We start from the raw sequence: 20,765 nt of genomic DNA on the forward strand, positions 1-20,765 counted from the left end.
ATGTTAAGGTTTCACTCTGAAAGCAAGTGCTTGCTGAAGAGAGAAATTGTTTTCATTAAACCAATCAAAGAGAAATTTGTGTTCAGTGTTGCATTTCGAGATGTGCTTCAGAATATAATAAATAAGGTCTGAATTAAAAATGACTAGTTTATTCTGAAATAATTATTTCTTCAAACAATAGGACGTATATTTCAAGGAAAAGGCAACATTTTAGAGTTAATTATCATCACAGCCTTTGGGGAGTTTCAGCTTGGCAGAGCTGTGCTGATGGCCAGCTGATCTTTACCTTCGATGAGGTAGGTAGGCTCTGACTGCCCGAAGTGGCTTCAGACTTTCCTCTGCTCATCAGTTTTCACAGTCCTCAGGACATGGTGATGCCTTGAAGTCAGGAATTTGTATACTCATGCATCTTTTCAACTAGACATTAAAAGGAATGTTGCACATGATGCCATTAGGCAGAAGGAGCAAATATTTGCAGGGCTGGTTCCAGCAGCTGCATCTCTCTTCACACCAATAATATCACCTTTTACATCTTTGTCATGATATTCCTTTACAGACCAACTCAGAACCACACTCTTGGCAGGTGTTTGTTAGTCACAGAAGTCCAGCATTCTTCTTTGAGAACTTTATAGATAAGATTAAAAACTGAAACTTAACCCATGAAGCAAGTTAAAACTTTTTTTCCTTTGGTAAAACAGGAGGAGGGGGAAGGGCCTCGAGACAACATCCTTCTGTGTTATTCTTTTCTCTCTGTTCTTATGCATTCAGGACACACAGCATTACTGTGCTGTGAAATTACAAAAATGAAGATATTACCTTACCGAAGTCATCCCCCAAAGCTATTTTTATATAAAATTAAGCCTGTAAGACTGATGCAGACTTGGAAACAGCTGGCCATCAGTACAGCAATTGTCCATTTAACCACAACCAAAACATCAAGTGCAAATGTGTGAAAGCATTTTCACAAGTTGCCTGGTTCCCTGCCAGCCCAGCCCTCATAGCCAATGCTGTGAGCAGCCCGACCATACAGACTGCAGCAGAGTGAAAGACCATGGCGCCTTTTTCAGACTCTGAATCTCCATGACAACCCATTGAACAAAACCATACGGAGAACCAAGAGCCCTCGAGCATCCAGGCTTTGCCAGGAGTCAAATACATGGCCACACATGGTACCTGGAGATCCTGGAACTGCTGCTTTAAAACAAGCCTCAAGATGTGACTGTGAGCACCATAATTCTGTCAGCTTTACTGTTACGCAGCACAATTGACAGCAGCAATTTTACTAGGTGGGAAAAAAAAAAAAAAAGACCAGAAACTGAAGGGAAAGAAAAAGAAATAAACAAAAAGTAGCAGTAAAACCAACTGCTGAGAATATACTAATGTTTTGCAATCTGAAGCCAAGGGAAAAGGTAAAAAAAAAAAAAAAAAAAAAAAGGCACAGAAATTATCATGACACTTAAATATGATTATTGACAAATTATATTTATGATAATAAGACCTTATTTTGTTTTTCTTGAGGCCTTAGTTTTACAGTTCACAATGTAGGCCTGTCCTTTTCCAGGAAATCCTTCTCCTGAGCTGTCCCTTTAAATTTGGCAGAAGCTGTGCTTGTATAGAAGTTGTTTTACAGCTCTATGCTTTTTCTCATCTTGCTGGTAAGTACTCAAATTTTATTGTGTTTACTCTTTTGGATTCCCAAGGAAATAGCATATTTTCATCAGGTTTCATAACATAGGGGAGTTTTTCTGTTTTCTGAAGCATTGCTGGATGTTCTAATTAAAACCAGCTCTAAGATTAGCCATCAGTCTTCACTACAATGCAACAGGCACTCCCTCCCATGTAAGCCTTTGTATTTATCATAGCTATTTGTATAAATGCTGTAGTCAGCTCTGAATCCACATAAACCTAACACCATTTAAATTAATTTTGGAAGAGTTTTGCGAGACACTGCTGAATAATTTAGTCAAATCTAAGATGATTACAACCAGTTCTTCTTTATAGTAACTAAGTAAGTTAGAACTCTTATGCAAAAGGTTTTTTTTGTTGCTGATTTTAAGAAGCAATTCTGTTTATATTGTAAAATTTTGTGGGAAGTACTTGGTTGCTAATATCCATAAATCAGTTATATTTTAGTCAGGGTAGGGATGTATTCCTCCTGTGTTAGGCCCATTATTATTGAGACTAATGGATTGAGTTAGAGGCAGCAATCTTCAAAATCCCTTTCCTCTCTCTTTGAATGTTTCTGCAATAAGCAGACTTCTGGCACCACCTTGGCTTCTGATGGGTTTCAGAAATAATTGTTGATGATACAGTAAATTTGTTTTCTATCCCTTGTGCTTAAATCCCAGTCTCACAAACACTCATGCATTTGCTTGGTTTTATGCACGACTAAGTCTTTGGCGTTAATGAGACCGCTCATGTGCATAAAGCTAAGCATATGTGCAAGTGTTGCATGATCAGGGTCTTAGGATGCCAATTTGCAGTAATAACAGATTTGCATAAACTCATGATCCCAAGCACTGTGCTCCCTGCTCGTTATCAATAGTGAAATTCATTTAGCTGTTTCTCATTCAGTGATGTTGCGGGTTTTGTTTATTTTTGCTTTTTTTTTTTTAAGGTGAATTTAAGGATGGTTTTCTTGCCACTAATGAGTTATTGCTGATTTCATCTTTATTTTCTGTCAATACATGGGAGCTGTTCTCCCTGTTTGCATATGTACAAATGCCCACTTTTCCCATGTTATCATCATCTCATTCATGCTAGTGATGAAAGATCAGATCACACTTTTAAAGCTGAAAATATGTTCCTTGCTGGATAAGAAAGGTGCAGAAACACCATGCACAAATTCCCAGCTAGGGCTCATCAAACTCCTGTGAACAAGTCATGGCTTCTGTCATCAAGGGGTTAGGCCCAAAATTAAATTAGTAGCAGCTGTAACCCATTTGGAATAGATGCCAGCCAAGGGAGAGGCAGCTTGAGCACCTCTTCAGCAGGTGGCTTGCATGGAAGCAGAGAAAAGTAAGTTTATCCTCACTGAAACTATAGCATGTGTTCTAGTGAGGGATAATCCTCCTTCTTACTCTCATCTCCAGCTTGTTTTTGTTATGATCTCCACTTAATGCCTATAATATAACTTCTAAAGACTTCAAAGTTCAACTCCTCCTTCTCAGAAGCAGTGGTGCATATAGAGCTTCTCTGAATGGATGGGGCAAGTACCAATGAGAACATACATACCTTTCAGAGAACCTCCCCTCCATGGTATGCCCAGTTCATATGCAGTTGTTTTCCAGCCCCAAGTCTAACCTGCAGAGGCTGGAGTGAGTGCATCATTTGACTTTGCAGTGGGGAATTGATTTTAGTGCTGCAAATGGCAGTGCTTGATGGGTGATAAAACAAAGGCTTGACTGTCTGCTAACTCAAATATGTGAAGTTTTCAAAGGTTGGGAGGGAGAATAGATTTGTGAACAAAATGGATGGCAGAAGAGTGATCATCCAGAGAACCACGCGCTTCTCTGTCTGAACAATTGAACTTGATAAAAAGTGAATAATACAGGGGAAAAGGAGGCAGTGTCATTTTAAGAAGGAGAAAAGAAAGAAAAAAAACAACCCAGATTTATGGATTATTGGGAAAATGAGAGAAGCATCAAATGGTAACAGCTTCCAAGGATGTATCCCCTGAAGCTAAACAAAATTGAAAAGGCATCAACTGAATCTTAAAGCAACTCTCAATGATGTTCTACATGCTACCTTTTTAATGAATGATTTGTATGCAACACTTCTAGGCTACAAATATTATGGGTTAGTGAATCAGACAGCACTATCCTGAAGAAGCATCAGGAAAAAGTTTACAATAATAGAGCAAGAGGGAAAGATCCTGTGGTTCTGCTCAGCTTCCATGAAACCATGTAAGCCTCTGAGATTTATATACACTATCACATGCTTTGAATGATCTTGTTTTTTTCTCTTTGATAAGTATGGCTTTCCTAAAAAAAAAAATAAAATTATATATATATGTAGCGGTACATAGACTGTAAGCCACAAATGAATCATAGAATGGCCTTGGTTGAAAAGGGCCTCAAAGATCATCCCTGCTGTGTGCAGGGTCGCCAACCACTAGACCAGGCTGTCCAGAGTTTCCTTCTGGGTCTGACAGACTTAGGGTACATACATCTCAGATACATCCTTTTCTTCATGTTATCTGCGCTGAGAAAGATGAGCAGGAGTACACTTTGTGCTTATGCATAGTCTACGATAGTAGAATAGTATAAAGCCTTTTTTTTTTTTTTTCTGGTGATCTGTACTTTCATGTTGTCAATGTCATTCCAGCTACTTGAAGGATCAAAGAGTTAGATTCTCTCAACTATGTACTGCCTAAGCCCTATCAGAAATGCTTATATGTTGCATGGTTATTTCATGGCTATTTTAGGCCTCTTCTCACAGATCTTCCCCCAGATCAGCAGTACTGATGGAAGACGTTGCAAGTGACAGTTTTGCTGTGTCTCTTCTGTGTACAAGCGGTGCTGGTGAAGGACTTTATGTAATGACAATGAAGTAATAGTATCTTCTCCAGGTCTTGTATAGTGCCAATACATGCTGACCTTGGAGGCCTTATTTGTCAGGTTCTGCAGATGAATATTAGCGACTGTTTGCCAAAGCAAACATCCTGACCAAGAAATGTCTGTGTTTGGGTCTCCCCTTTCTACAGTAGGAAGAATGGAAGGCAGTCCCAAACAGTGCATGGAGGTAGCAGAAAAATCTGCCTGCTGTTGTGATAAAAGCAATGATTGAGCCAGATTCAGGTTACTTCAGGTGTTTGCTGAGGAAAAAAAAAAAAAGGCTGATAGCAATATAGAATCAGTGTGTGGCTCCAGCCCTGCACAGACGCATGCACCCCTTGAGGCAGGAGGCTGGTGCTGTGCTCTGGAAAGATGGGCAGGACTTGGTCCTGGTGGAGAGCCCTGTCTAGAGGGCTACCAACGTGCCCACTGGGCTGAGAGAACCTGGGCATGCTGTTGCCAAACAGTACAAAGCAACCAGGAGGTCCCAGAGAAGGCTGCACAGGATGGCTGAGATAAAGTGGAGAGGGATAAGAAAAATGATGTTGTTGGTAATAAAGCCTCTTGTTCAGCATTACATGAAAGCATATTGTCTGTGATCTGTACTACTTATGCCTTTAAGAGTACTTCTGCGGATTCCTGAGATTTCACAATGCTTTACTTTAGTAAACCTAAATTTGAAATTGTAACTCCCACATCTGTCACTAATGAGGGCAGCAAAACTTCGGAGATTTCTGAAAGACATCTGGAGCCACAGAGAGCAAATTCTCTGGAGGCCAGCCCGGGAGGAAGGTATTAACCCTCTCAGTGCTTATGGAAAACAAGGAATGCTACTCTTACTAAATAAAAGAGCCTGTACATACCTGAAAGTCTTACTGCAATTATTTTCAGCGTAACACAGCTTCTCCACAAGCCCAGGACCCTTCAAAGTATAATCACAAAGGCAGCACATAAAGAGGTTGCCTTGTCCCTTAGCAGGCTGGAGCAAGCTGCGGCTACTAAGTACGGGGGTGGAAGTGGCAGACCAGAGTCCCGCCGTGTGCTCCATCAGAACGGAGTGACTCCTGCTCCTCAGACAGCTCTGCTCCTTGCATCTGGCTGTCGCAGCGCTCTGGCTTGGCTCCTGTGAAGTAGGCACTTGCGACAGACATGCCCGCTCCTCTACCACTTCTTTGTTTAAATGGGTTCAAAAGTTCTCCGTTTCCTGACAACTTTTTTTCCCTCTTTTGTTTTATACCAATCAGTTAATTTGCTAACATCACCCTCCCTATCTCCCGATCTTAGGCAAGCTGGCTGGGTTTACTGGTGTCTTTATCGTGCATTCCAGCCATCACTGAGGAATGCAGGTCGGGAGGGAAAGAAGGAGGGACGGCTCTTCTGAAACTGGGAAGGGAACGAGGTCAGGGTAGTGGGGCAGGCAGCAAGGGTGGAAGTGCACAGAAGGGAGGTGCTTTAAAAACAAATCCACTAATCCAACTGCTGCTCAGCTTTGTCCTGCTCTGCACTGCTAGAAATCTTTTTTGTTTTCCTTTCTCTTTTTGTTTTTAGTTCTTGTTTTGCCTGTTATAAAATCTTCAGGGCACAATCCTATTGTTCTTACATGCTTTACAAAGTGGTCCAGGTATTCCACACGACATGCTTTCATTAACTTCCTATCAAGGAGTCCATTTAATGGAAACATTAGAACTGCTTGGAAGCGGGAATGTTTTTCAGAAAAGATGATGGTTGTAGTTTTGAGACCACTTCACTTTGTAGGCAGAATTACTGTCCTAACCAACTACAGAGCTTTTTAAGCTCTCTTCCATAAGATTTACTGTTACTCAGATTTACAGGATTGTGAATGAATATAGAATGCAACTTTTGTCTTCATTACAAAAGGAACAGATACTTAGAAAAAAAATACTCATTGAGCAGATTTATTAAAATAAAATATTGTTGTTTTGCTTTGGTATTTTGAGCTTGTTTATATGAGTGAAATAATCAGAGATGCTGATGTTTTGGGGTTTTTTCCACTGCTGTGGATGTCCTACATGAGCAAGACAGTCCTGCTTTATCTCTTATAATATTCTTCCAGATCATGGTTGATCACAGAGGCATGACCATGAGGAAACTTGCCTTTACGTTTGCCAGCTGCATACCAATCGATAGAGAGAAATCCATTTTCTTTCTATCAAGCACTGAAGAAGAAGAAAGGGGCTGTCTTGTGTGCATGTGTCAGACTATACAAAAGTTTAAAGTAAACTCTTTCAACTAACTCTTTTTCCTGGCAGAACTTTCTCTGCCTTCTACTGGCTGAAGGGCATTGTAGCTCATGCTGTAAAAGGGGAAAAGATCTGCTGGCAGAGACTGTTTACTTTAAGCTTCTATTTGTTTTGCCTCCACTCTAGGAAAGAATGCAATATTTCTATGAAACTCTGATTATTGTTGTTCTGTTTTGTTTTGTTTCCCCTTTGACTGACTTGAGCACTGGCAAAGCTCTCAATTGACAAACAGGAAACTGAAGGGATTCTAGTCCCTGTAGGACAGAGACAGCAAGGACTGCTGCTCTGAGCTGATCCTCTGTGAGGGAACGACTGTCACCTGCCAATAACCCGCATGCTTAGGTGCAGATTTTCAAACTGCAGCCACCTAGGCTCAAGCACAGGCATTGAAATCAATGCCCTGACATTCAGGAGTTAGTAACCCACTTCAGCTTCTAATTTTAGAATAGAATAATGTACATAAATGCTGGACTGTGGGTTTAGCCAGCTGATCGCTGCTCTTGGAAATGCTGCAACTAAGCAGTTCCCACTTTGAAGAGCAGTATTTAAGGTTTCCATACCACTGACACCACGCTGACAGAGAGGGTGCATGCCACAACCAGCACCAGCTGAGAGCAGGAACCGAGAGACAGCAGGCCCAGGATGCTGCAGGCCGCAGCTATTGCTGCCTGATGCCATGCCACAATGCAGGCCACTGCTTCTAACTGCCTGCCCTAAAGCAGCTAAAAACTGAGCTTCCAGTTATTTCCTTTGTTATTTACTGTGGACTTTGAATGTGTATGTGCATGCTTTTGCCCTGACTGGATGAGAATGAAGCTGAAGACTTGGAAAGGGTTATTTGGATAAAATGCTCCGTGCAGAGTGGTGCTTTTCGGGGTGATGTGGTATCTGGCATTCTGTACCAGTTTTCCATATATAAGAACAAGTTTAGAAAAGGAGGATCATCTGTCCTATAAGCACAGAGGTGACTGCAGGAAGGCAATCACTGTTGTATGTGTTAGATCTAGTGTTTCTGAAATGTGACTTACATCCAGTTTCTTGATAACAGAGCAAGGGCTGTTTTTCCCTCTTGCTTGTTTTTTGCTGTTGGTTGTTTTATTGTTGTTGCTTGCATTTATATTGTGCTGCCACTAGGGATGAGCAAAAAGAGCAGGAGAATAGAAATGATGAAAGATGAAAAGCTGAGACTTCTCCCCTCCGCTGTATTAGCTGCACATCTCTGCAGCCATAGTCAGGTTCTCTGGTGTTCTCAATTGCAAAGCTGCTTTCTTCTCCTGTCTTCCCCTTCCTAGCTATTTTAGAAGAGTAAAGCTGATACAGTGGTGTTTTTGAGACATTTTGACATAGTGGCCGTAGCTGCTTGCTGGCCTTCCCCTCTGAACTACATTGCAGAGGCCCTGAGCATCACTCAGGCTCTGCATCACAGCAGGCTCAATGTAAAGGCTCTGCTCTATGCAGAGGCTTTAGCAAAGCTGGAGGTACTATATGGCCTTGGATCAGGTGAGAAGATAGCTGGAAAAGATGCTGAGGAGATTTTGGGGTCCTGATTTTGGTGTCTGGCATTTAAAGTTCTCCTTGATATGCCCCAGGCTTCTGTGAGATCTTATCCTAAATATTGATCTGGAAAGTAGTAGATTTATTTTGGCACTGTGAGCTCCATTTCCCAAGATGTACAGGAACATAGATCTTCAGAGCCAGAAGGGATTAAAAACTTCACCTCTTGTGTAACGAAAAACTAAGAGCCTTATCCAAAAATGTCTGCCTCAAGCTCCTAGCTGGTGTTGAGATATAGCAGGTCTCTTGAAATTCCAGGATCTCAAGAATTCTTGCCCATTCAGCCCCTTTTCCTTTCTCAAGTCTGCTGCAGCTCTCAAATAAAAAGCATCCAAAAATATATATGTAAATGTGGGGCATTTTACAACATGCTTGTGAAGCAGGCAAATGGGTTAGGCCTTTGAGGAAGCATGAATAGGTTAGGATTATAATTCATTGTAATGTCATGGCAAGCTACAATTTCAAAGGCGTAAGTCCTCCATTTTGTAGCCAATAAAAAATTTAAAGGGACAAAAACCCAATTTGCTTTATAATCAATAAAATGTACAACTTCTTTATCTTATTAGAAGAGGTTGTCGGTTGCAGTCAACCATTGTCAACAGGCCGTTTGATCTATCAGTGAAACAAATCATTACGAGGAACACAGCTCTGCTGCTGTGGTTTTGCGGTGTTTTTAATGAGGACTGGAAATACTTCTATTCCATTACGGGATTCAAAAGTGAATTTCTGGAGTCACACCCAGGCTCAGGGTAGGAGATTGAGTTTTAAAGTAATTAACTACACTATCCCAAGTACCTCAGTAGATTAAGGATTCATTCAGAATAGAGCTGCTCACTGTCTCTGTGCATGCATTTAAGCTAGGTTGTTATTATGTGCCTGTCTGTTTCAGCCGAACCTTGGAACTGCACAGGATTAGGGAGCACACACAGCTGCTCCCAGAGGGGCTAGCCAAGGGGAACCAAGACTTGGGCACTGCTATGAAGAGAGATAGAAAGGAGGAGAATACGTGACAGTGTGTGAGGGGGTGAGTGGCTGCTTGGCAAGTGCTTTCCACTGTAGCAGTCAGTCCCTTCAGTCAGCGCCACTGGACCCACACGTCTTTTGTGCCTTTGTGTTCTTTAAACTGTTGGGCCATATAGTAGCGTGCTGAAGGTGACTTAGGACAGGCTGAAGCTACAGATGTGGCTCCTTTGAGTGCATTTCCCATTAGGAGCCCCCAGCCCCAGGGCAGTCCCCCTGCAGTAACATGACCCACAAAGTCAAAGCGGGGCTTGGCTTACTTCCAACCCAAGGGGAAATGTGGGTCTCACAGAGGAGGAGTGCCCAGGGGTTCAAACCGATTTGAGCTTGAGATGGGAAAATCAGGATAAAAGCTTCTGTGAAAGATATTGTCTGAATTCAAAGGTGATGCTAATGGCAGGCATACCCTTAGGTCATATAACTCCTGAAATAAACTACAAAGTAGCCCAGTAAGTCAAGGAGAACAGATTTGCAGCTCCTCCTCCACCACAGACGGTGTTTTTGGCACTTAGCTCACAAGAAAAAAATCTCATCCACTTGGCAAAATACAAGGGGCTGGGAAAAACAGCACCTCCCTTGAGACCTCACTTCCTGATGGGGGGCTGCTTTGCAGAGCAGGTAGCAGTGCCTTAGGTAAGCGCTGCGGGGAGGTGGCTGCAGACAGCCAGCCTTGCCCTGGTTCCCCGGAGCACTGACTTTGGGATCCCCTTTGCAGCCTTTGGAGCTGCTTCAGAAGCTGCTTGAAGCTGGATGGGGCCCAGAATTGTCAACAATCTGAGTAGCCTCCCGCTGTCCTGCTGTGAACTGATTATCACATCTAACAAAATAATTTGCTGGAACAAATAACACTTCAGGCTCTGTTGTTTCAGGTGAAACTTAGTCCTAGTAAGTATAAATTTATAATACCAGCCACAGCATTATGAGTTTCCCAACAGTCAAGCTTAATTCAAATGCATATTTCAGATCCTTACGGGGACACTCTCATCTTCGTACATTGGGATTTGGAGATTTACACACATAATTCCCATTAACACTAATAGGAGTTACAGTATGCACATATATTCCCTTCTTGATGCAAAGATTCCCCCTTGAGGATAATAAAGACGTTTTAAATTCTGGTTCTGTGACGGTTTGCTATGATATTACATATGCTCAGACACCAGCCCCTGTTCTTTCCACAAGGGATGTCCCTCACAGTCCTCACAGTCACTGCTGTGTGCCCACCTCGGCTGAGGCATGATTTAGGGGTGGACGGCATGAAAGGGTTCACAGCGGATGCTGCTGATGATTTAAGCATAAGAAGCACCCGTTTGCCTCTATCCCAGGGATGAAAAAGGTGTTTGCAAGCAAACGCTCCATTCTTTGGCTGACAGCTCTGTGCCCCGCAGCCTGCCGGGGCCAGCGGCAGAACCTGAGTGCCACCTGCTGGGGACAGGGCTCCGAAGGAGGGCGGCAGCTGGACGCAGCTGGACAGTGGGTCCTGCACGAGAACCCGAGCCTGAGGGGCATGTAGAGGCGGAGAGAGCAGCGTGAGGTTCGGGGTGGTATAAATAAATGTGTTGGTGATGTAGTGTGAGGGAACGTGACTCTTGGTGGGAAAAGAAAATGCATATTTCCCTCTCAGTCTGAACAGAATTCATTTGAATATTTGGGAGGGGGAGGGGGAAAGAAAGTGAGCTTAAGGTTTCTTTGGATGGTTAGCTGAAAAAGGGAAATAAAATGAGAACTGACTGCGTTTTGTTTCCTGACGTTTATTTTGCAGCCATTAAGTGTACTGCTGAAAAACTTCAGTAAAGTACTCACTTAAACAGGATTTAACCTGATGTTTAAATGAGCTGCCCAATCAAGGCCTGCAGGGTACCAGAATATCCTCTCTGGAAGTGTACTCATTATACTCTGTTGCATTTGCAATGTTTTGCAAATGCCTGCTAGTCTAACAAAATATACTCACATAAAATGCATTTGTAACATAACGGCACTGGGAAAAAAAATGCCATAAATATTGTACCTTGTCTAACCAAAACTTACTCATTGCATTCAGTTCCCTTTTTAGTGAGCGTGAAGTTGACCCTGCTGAAATTAACAGCTTGATACATGTACAAACCATGTGACAGAAAAGTCAGATTATATAGCATTTGAAGGAACAGCTGGTTTTGAGAGGGATTTGAGTGATTGCTTGTTTGGTTGTTTTGTTGTTGGTTTTTTGTGTTTTTTTTTAATGCTGGTAGCTTTGGTGATAGGTGATGTACTGGTAGCTGTGGTAGCTCCTCTGACCACCCCACTGTGTTAGAGTCACAGTGCTCAGTGTAGGAGAGCTGAGGGCAGAGTCTCAGAGAGCCCTGTGCTGTGCCTGAAGCTGAGTTGCCGAGGTACCTCTTGTATATCTTTGCCTGCTGAACTGGTCCTAGCCATGCTTCTTCTACAACCTCAGAACTGCAGTTCTATTGTATGTATGAATTACTAGCAAGAGTTTACCATCATGGTGATTATGAAAGCCAGGATCCAAACCCTTTTCTCCATAGCTGTGTTTTAGGCTAAACTGGACTGTGAAGCCACAACCATTTTGTCATTTTCAGCACCTATGAAGATCTATCTTCAAACAGTTACCAAGTGGTACATGGAAGAGGTGTGTTCTCACATACGCTCACACACCAGATGTTCATCCACTCTTCATGCACTGAGCTTCTCTGCTTCATGTAATCTAACAATTTGGCCTTCTATGTATTTTTGTATCCACAAACAAAAATCTTGTGTTAATAAATCTCTTCTATATGCTGTGAAGTGCTGGAGTATCTCCCAGCTCATTGGAGTTATGTGTATTTTAGATCACAGGGCTGATGGCTTATACTTGGAGGCTCTGCAAAGAGTGTTGCATGCTATGCTAGTGACACAGCTTTGGCTATAAGCCCTGATCCAAAGCCAGTTGCAATCAAACAGTCAAAGGGCATGTCTACACAGCATAAAGAAAGTGTAATTGTAATTTGTCCTAGAATTACCCTTGGTAGTTTAATCCAGCTAGCATTAAAATTAATAACAGAAGCAAATGTATAATAAGGCGCTACCAGAATCCAGGGCTCTTTAATGTGGATTGCTGGTGTCTCCTGGAACCCATCTCCATACACAAGCAAAAACTTCCCAAGTCACATTTGTGGTCAGCACTGGCACTACCAGTGTGCCATGCTGCGTCTGTTCCTTCTTGGCAGCCCCATTCAGGGGAGCAGCAGGACCTCTGGCTACCACTCTGCTCCCAGGGCACCATGGCCACAGCTCCTGCTTCAATCTCCATGAATGACACAAGGCCATGAGTGCCAGAGCTAGTGTCCCAGCTGGCCCTTGTCCCAGGTCAGGATAAGGCTGTCTGCATACAAACTTAAAAAAGCTGACTGTAGGAAACCCAAGGATTGCAGCATGGTGCTAGCTGCAGTGAGAGGGTAGAAAAGCCTAATCTTCAATGCTGGAGGGAGGGAAAAGCTTGGGAACATGAAAAAAGTTTCAGAAAAAAAAAAGAGGTAGGAGGTACTTAAGAATAAAATATGTATTATTCATACTATGTTCATAAATACCTATTATACATGAAAGTATGTATATGTCTGTATACGTGTGCTTAAAAACACATTCAGGTATAATTCAATATGATTATACATATATGTACACTCATATGCATAAAGATGCATACATTGTGTATTACATGTTTATAGAAATATAGTACACTTAAATACTTTGCATGTTTTGTAAGCTCCCCTCCCTGTTTCTAGGCTCTGGATAATTATTTCAAAGCATGGGTCTTGCTTCAACAGCACTGTCTCTCTCCTTCCAATAGTGAGAAGCAGAAAGATAGAACTGGTCTTCTCCTGTTCCAGTGTCCAAACTTTTTGTCCTGGAAGGAAGTTACTTAATACCATTGCTCTAAGTTACTCTTCAGGTTGTATTTATGTTCTTACAGCTGTGGCAACAATCTTTTTATATCATTATGCAAAATCAAGGATATCTTTAAGAAGATAGAGAAAATACAATCTATTTCTGTGATACCTGCCTTAGAAATGAAAGAGCTTTGCCATGAATGCTGTTTGTGAATGCTGTTGGGTCACCCTGAAATTTGAGGGGAAAAAAAGAGAAAGAAAACAAAGAAGAGGAATAAAAGAAAGGAGAAAGAAGCTTTATATTGCTGACCCTTCTTGAAGGCAAACTTTGAGCAGATCACTTTGACCTGTCTCCTGTCTAGCTGTCAAACTGATTATTTGTTTTTTCTCAGTGCCTAGAACAATTGCAGGGTAAAGGTTTATTTACTCTTTTGCATCATATTGAAATCATTTACCTTTATAATTGTAGAAAGTAGTAAAAGGAGAGTTAGAGAAATAGATAGGAGTAAAAATGAGGAGAGCTGGAAAGACAAAGGACTTTTAAGACAGGGCACTGACCAGTTGTAATGCTTGAGATCATGTAACAAATTCTTATTGAACACCACATAACTTCAAATGATGGAAAGTAAATTATTGTTTGAATCAAATCTCTTTCCCACTAAAACAGTAATAACCATGAGCAGATACGTTTATCAATTACCCACACTTCTGTCAGAATCAAAGGCTTGGAGGAGGGAAGTGGTTACTAACAACTCTAGGACATGTATCTGTTTAGTAAATATCTGAACATCTCATTTAACATGCTGTAATCTCTTAGTCCTTTTCCGTGTTCGATCCTATGTAAACTATTGCAAAGCAAAACATAATACCCTGACTGAAATTTAATGTGAATGAGAGCTCTCTTTCAAAATCTCCTCTCCATTTCCCAGAGCTGTTTTCAGGATGCTGCTTTTTTGTTTCCTTTTTTCCCCCTGAGTCTTCCATTATTGTTTTCCATTATTATTTTTTATCATGTTGCATTGTTTTTAGAAGAAAGATGTTTCAAGAACACTAACCAAGTGTTTAGGAATAATGACTGCTGCCTTATGTAGGCACTACTGTTCTTTTCCACAGAGCCACGTGTCCTTTCCGTGGCAGTAAATAATAGAGAATACTTAAGAATGAGCTTAAGTAAAAAGGCAGCATATATATTTTCTCATTGCTGCCACCAGAGGCACTGGGTTTTTTTTGATTGAGGTGTAGTAACTTTGTACAAACCTCAATGGACATCTGTGTAGGAAACTTTCCAATTGCTTTTTTGTCATTACGGAAACTTTCAATGGCCATCCGCCTTGTGAGAAGGAGCCCCAAAGCTTAATAACGCATTCAGTAAAGTGTCTCCATCGTTTTGAAACTGCTACTTGCACTTTCATTTGATTTCCTTGTTTTCTTAAGAACAGTGGAACACGGTGGAAAATTTTTCTATCTAATCTTTCCATAATTAAAAAGTAATCAGATTGGATTGTTTTTTAACAGGAAAAACAGAATTCCCCCATGATACTTAGAGGTATTTTGTCCAGGTAGCTTTTTTTCACAAGTTCCCAAGTAAATTTGTGTTCAGCTGTGATATATACTTCTATTTGAACACCTGTCTTTAATTCTCCTTTAACTTCATCAGAATTGCACGTTGACTAGGAGTCCTGCATCAAAGCACTAAAGTGATTTATGCCAAATTAATCTCAAAAAATTTTTAGTGCTTGTTCTGTTTTGAATTGATTTTCTTTTTGTTTTAGAAACTCCCAGAAGACGGCAGGATTCTGCATTTCATGCACATGCAATGCTGTTTGTCAGTAGCCCCTTCCTTCAAGCTCCCGATGCTCCAATTTCTGGTTAGGCTCTTCAAAACGAATGACAAAAGTCTGCACAAATATTTCATTTACCTTATTTACAGAGCAGGTATATGAGAACACTAAAGCTCCGTGCCCTTATTGATTGGATTTTAGTGAAATCAGAGTAAAAATTCATGTACCAGATGATTTTCAGGCAGCTGCTAGCACAGAACATTTCACTGATGGATGTCACAAAGCAGGAGGTCACGCCGCAGCATATGCACTCGCTTGTGCTGTGGAGTGACTTCATTTGTATGCAGCAAGGACGGCGAAGCATGGGGCTGCCTCTGGAGGGAACAGTCAATCCTGCAAACATTTATGACACTGCAGGCTAGTCTGAGGAAGTTTACCTTGCCCTTGTCCATGTAAAATGTTTTGTCAATCAAGGTTATCTGGTCAGAGCTTTCCTGGAGTCTCAGCACTGCCAGTTTATGGAGTAAAGGGGTAGAGGGGCATTGGGAGACTTTTGCAGTGGAATATTTTTTGTAGAAAAGCCACTGAATCTGGACTTGGGATTTCTGACCTCAGTTTCAAGGGATTGCTTCAGACAAATGAGAAACCTTTAGCCTTTCTGTATCTTTGCCACAGCTTTAAAGCAGGATGCAGATCTCTCTCCATCATGTGGAGCAAGGTCATCTTTCTAATGCTGTTTAGTGTACACGGGATCCTGATCTCAGCTGGGATCTGTGGACATTATTTTGTAACAGGATAAATAATGAACAAGCAATCAAAATCTTGCTTACTATTTGTCTGAACAAATGACATGAGCATAGGAAAAGAGAGCTGAATTAGTGACTGTGCTACAGTGTTGGTAGAGGTGAAATTGCTTTTCTGTATCCTATACTTTGTTCCTGCTCTATTTTGTGAAAGGCATAATCATTACTTGTTCTTTTTCCTCAGTTTTTGCCTAAGTCCCTGTGAATCAAGCTTTTTGTTTTCATGTTCTTATTTTATTTTTTAAAGTCTCTGAGAATGCCTCAAATCAAAGTTAAAAAACAAATTCATATAAAAAATGAAATGTTTTTATTTAACCCCAAGCAATTTTTGTTTCAAATGTGGATAATATTGATAAAGTGAAATAAGAAAAAATAATAATAATAAAAAAAAGATCAGATTCAGGTGGGCATCAATGGTGAATCAGAAAAATCAATTATTTCTACAGATCTTTTCTTAGCTCTTTATTCATATAACCTGTACATCTAACATTCCTTTCTCTGTCTCTTTCATTTCTGTTCTGTTCTTGTACCTTCTCCTTTTCTCCCAGGATCATTTGTAAGTAGAGTCATTTCAGGTTTATATTTTCTGCTGTGCTGCTTGTTATCTTACCATCTGCAAACAAATAAGCATCTTTTATATCTCTTCTATCCCAAAGAGGTCAAGTGCTTAAGAACTGGAGCCACAGCAGCTTCTCTTAAATATACGTTCAGTGACAGGGGAGGGCTACTTATTTAATTCTTCATTTCTTGTTATCCAGAGAAAATAAAGTAACACTTCATTGAGTTTTACTGGGTATTGGTCACCCCCAACATGTTATCTTTAATGAAAGGCATTACATTTGTTTGTTGTTGTAAACCAGTAAAGGATTTTTGTTTTATTTTTGAGTTTGATGTGCAAACCATCAAAATGTATGGCATCAGCCATACAAAGTGAATACATTCTCATGATGAGAATGAACTAGAAAAAGTATCTGATGAAAAGAGCATAGACAAGGAAGTACAGCAGTCTGAAAAATCATAAATAGGTAGCGTGTATCTTTTTGTGTGTCTCTTTTCAAGACTTCCAGTAAATCACAGTTTTAATATAAAATCGATACTAATGAGTAGAAAACCAACCCCATATTTTAGAAGAGATCTCTTGTGTGGTGACATTAGTAACATTTTTCTGCATGCGTAAAGGTGCTCAGGTCCATTAAATCAAAGTGTTAATTTTGCATGAAGTACAGTCAGATTCCAGCCCAGGTGCAGGATGTGAGTGCCTGGATGTGGTCTGTGGCTTACAAAGACAGCAAATTTTACTGGCAGGAATCCACACCAGTCTAAGGTGCATCTACACACATGCATGTGTGGAGACTGAGCAAAAAATAGTCTGGTAAAGGGGGGAAATGCATCTGAGAATGGGTGACCCTCAAGGAAGGAAGGGGCATGCCAGAGGTGGTTTTTACCTCCCACTCAAAGTAATGCACAATGCACTGGGATTAGTTTATCTCTGCAGCAGCTCTCACTTGACAGGGTAGGCTGAAGACCATATATAGATTCCATTTCATACATTTCTGTTTTGTAGGCTCACAGCTACACTAAGTCTGGGCATTTGGATATCTGCTTGTGAGCTTTTTACTCACTTGGGAACAAAAGCACCAGGTTTGCTCATGGAAAGACATGAATGAACTCATTTGCAGGTGTAATCTTAATGTATTCTTAAACTGTTGGCTTGTTAGCCTTTTCCAGTTCAATTTTACAGGGTTTTGGTTTGTTTTAAGTAGTCCAGAGATGTTCCTTAACTAAGATCTTTTTCATCTCCCATAATCTTTCTGAGCTTGACTTGATTTGCCCAATACTTAACAGTGGCAAGGAGAGAGGGACAGAAGAGAAGAAAGTGCAGAGGGACCATTTGACCATTGGCAGTTGGTTCCCAACCACAGATCTGTATTCTTTGTTGTTTCTGGTAATGTAACTTTCCAATCATGTAAAGCACAGCATGCCATGACACACTGTAACAGATAATTTGTTTCTGTGCAGTTCCCAACTGCCAGAAGTCAAGGGAGCAAACAAGAACATAGTGTAAGCTACAGTTCATATGGCTTCAGTGCGCACCACGAAGGTTGCTGATTGATGCAGTGTGAGTTTACCCTCCAGGACACAGCTGAGGTTATTGGTGGGACAAGGAACTGGAGATTGTGTTGCAGCTATTGGCTTCATTCATGAATTGTTAATGCATAAGAATAAAAGAATTCACTCAAGGCAATCAATTCCCCTTTAAAAATACAGAAATTCACCCCCAAAAAGTGAAAGAAGGCTTAAGTGATAAATTGCAGGAATATTGCTTTCACATTTGACATCCATTAGCCCTGTTTTATATTGGGAAAATAGTATCATTAAGCAAAGTAGACAGTGCTTTACAACTATTAGCTTAAGAAAAGATTCAGCTACTACATAAAGATAACTGTTATTAAATAGGAACATTTTGCAAAGCATTTAAAGGATAAGAAGGAAGAAAAGTTGTCTTTGGTAGTACATGTCTTTTTCTACATGCTTTCACCATTTAAAAAAAAAAAAAAAAAAAAAAAAAAAGCATGTCTCACATCTTTAAGACAGAACAATCGGAGCTATTTGAGTTGAGAGGCACTTAATGGGAAGCTAGATTCCCTCAACAATAAATGCATAAGTCTGTATAAACTGAAGGAAGTTGCTGTCCTCCTCCAAAGGCATTGGAGTAGGGTAATTGCTGTGTGATTAATTCCTGTGGTGAAATGGCAGTGCCTATTGTTCTACCACTGAGCAGAAGCAGAGAGATCAGCATGCAGCTTGCCAGGGTGAAGGGCCAGGCATAACTACCCCCTCCATCCTTGCCAACTTTTCAGGCATAATCTGAAACTGCCTTCACCAGCAACCTCCATGCAATAGTCCTTTTCCTCTATAGATCATAAACACTCACTCAGTCTTAAAATACACTATCTTGTAAGCTGTTGAACTAAAAATATGTGACCAAGTTTCAAATCCTCTGCCAAACAACCCTTCCTCCTAATGCCCAGAAATTGCTGTCCTTTCTATCTACATGTCTACTTAGAGGCAGATAAAAACAACTTCTCACTATGCTTTATCCCTCTGTTACATGTCTTCCCACCACATTACACCCTAAAGGCCCTTAGGGAAGGAAAAGAATAAGGCTGATAGAGAGGGGGCAGTTCTTTCTCTAACCTATGCCCTCTCCATTCTGAACAAAAAGCATCTACATCTATTGAAACCATTAGACACCATCCCATGTGTCAGAGAAGCTGCAAAGCACAGCAGTGTTGCAGATGCAGGGATTTGTGAAAGGAAAGGATGAGTAAAAGTAGGATGGTGAGGGCTGCATGAGGCATCAAACAGAGGCACTCAGAAGAAGGGTTAGTTTATGCGTGGACTGCTGGCTAGAAAAAAAAAACTCTCACAGATCTCTTCCTTGCTGTTTCTTATGCTTTGTACCCTGCTTCTGAATTGTGGATATTTAACCCCATAATCAGTTTTCCCCTTAACAATTACCCCCATACTTTGTTTATCTCTGAGGTGAAAACAGCATTTTCTAATCTCCTGAGAAGATCCTATTCTAACTCACTCCACGTTTTTTTCTGGAAATTGCTAAGGATAAGCACTGATCCTTACTGATTCCAAGCAAAAAAAAAAAAAACCTGTCAAGCCTTTGTTCTTGACTTGTTAATGTGGAGAAGGAAATGCCTTTCATACAGCATGTGTGATTAACACAAACCTCTGCCTCTTGTTTGCCTGCACCCTATCTTCTACTTCAGCTCCACTGTTTCAACCACCACTTCCCTTGTTCCAAAAGTGGTCTTCAGGAGCAGATGTTCTTCACCAGAAGCCCACTAAAATACCTTCACCATCCTGTTTGGTTCCACCAGTTCCTTCTTCTTATTGTTTCTCTTACGTCTCTGGTTTATTTCCTTATTTTCCAGCATTCTTCTTCAGCAAACGAGAGCTGTCTGCTCCCAGCCTTGCAACATTGCCATATGCAGGAGAAAAACTGTATTCTGTCTCACATCTGAGTTAAGTTCCAATAACCAGAGCAGGTTGGGAAGAGACAGAAGTATTTGTTTTTATTATTGACTGATATTTTGAATACAGGGATACTTCAGCCTCTCAGTCTAGATAAATGCTCCTTTGAGGTAGATGCTGAGCCTTCACCTAGTGAGAGATATTTCCCTGCCTTACATTTTTATAGTCCAATAGGCATGACACACTACCCACATTTTGTATTAAGAGTGATTTGCTCCAAGAGCAACATGGAACCATAAATTGAAACCAGTTCTTCTCAGGTTTTATCTATTGCCACAACTACAAAACCAAATTTTCTAACTCCTGCAGGCTATTTAGGATTTGGAACTCAGAAATATTTCACAGTCTCTTTTTCTTAGTACCTATAAATTGAGTCTTGCTGAAGCCAAAAAGTTGTTTCCTTCTAGTGATGTTTGTAACTTTGCTGTATTTTGTCATGTTTGAATTCAAGTTCCTACACCACTAAGCATATTTTCCATGTTAGATAAGAATGAATTGAGCATACAAAATCTTGTATTCAAGCTTTACAGTTTTTAGGAAAGATGCTCCTTGGACTTTCAGGTGTCTGGACTTTAATATTGCTTATCTAGGTGATCCAGATTGTATCTTTTAATGTTATAATTGCGCTCAATGTCACCAATCTATTCCTTATGTTCATTCTGGTCACTTATCAAGGGAACAAGCACATTTTCCCCAGCCAAGTATTCATAGTTATGCTGCAAAGTCAAATTCTTACCTATCTCATATTCTCATACATTGTCTCCCAGTATTATTCAAGTTATCCATAGAACAGTTCTTTCCTGATCAAGGGCGTATATTATATTTGCAGTTGCCATTTGATTGGCAGCAGGGATACTATTAGGTGCTAAACAACCTGAAA

The sequence above is a fragment of the Phasianus colchicus genome, chromosome 9 (genome assembly GCF_987193195.1).
Source record: "Phasianus colchicus chromosome 9, bPhaCol1.hap1.1, whole genome shotgun sequence".
Lineage (NCBI taxonomy): Eukaryota > Metazoa > Chordata > Aves > Galliformes > Phasianidae > Phasianus > Phasianus colchicus.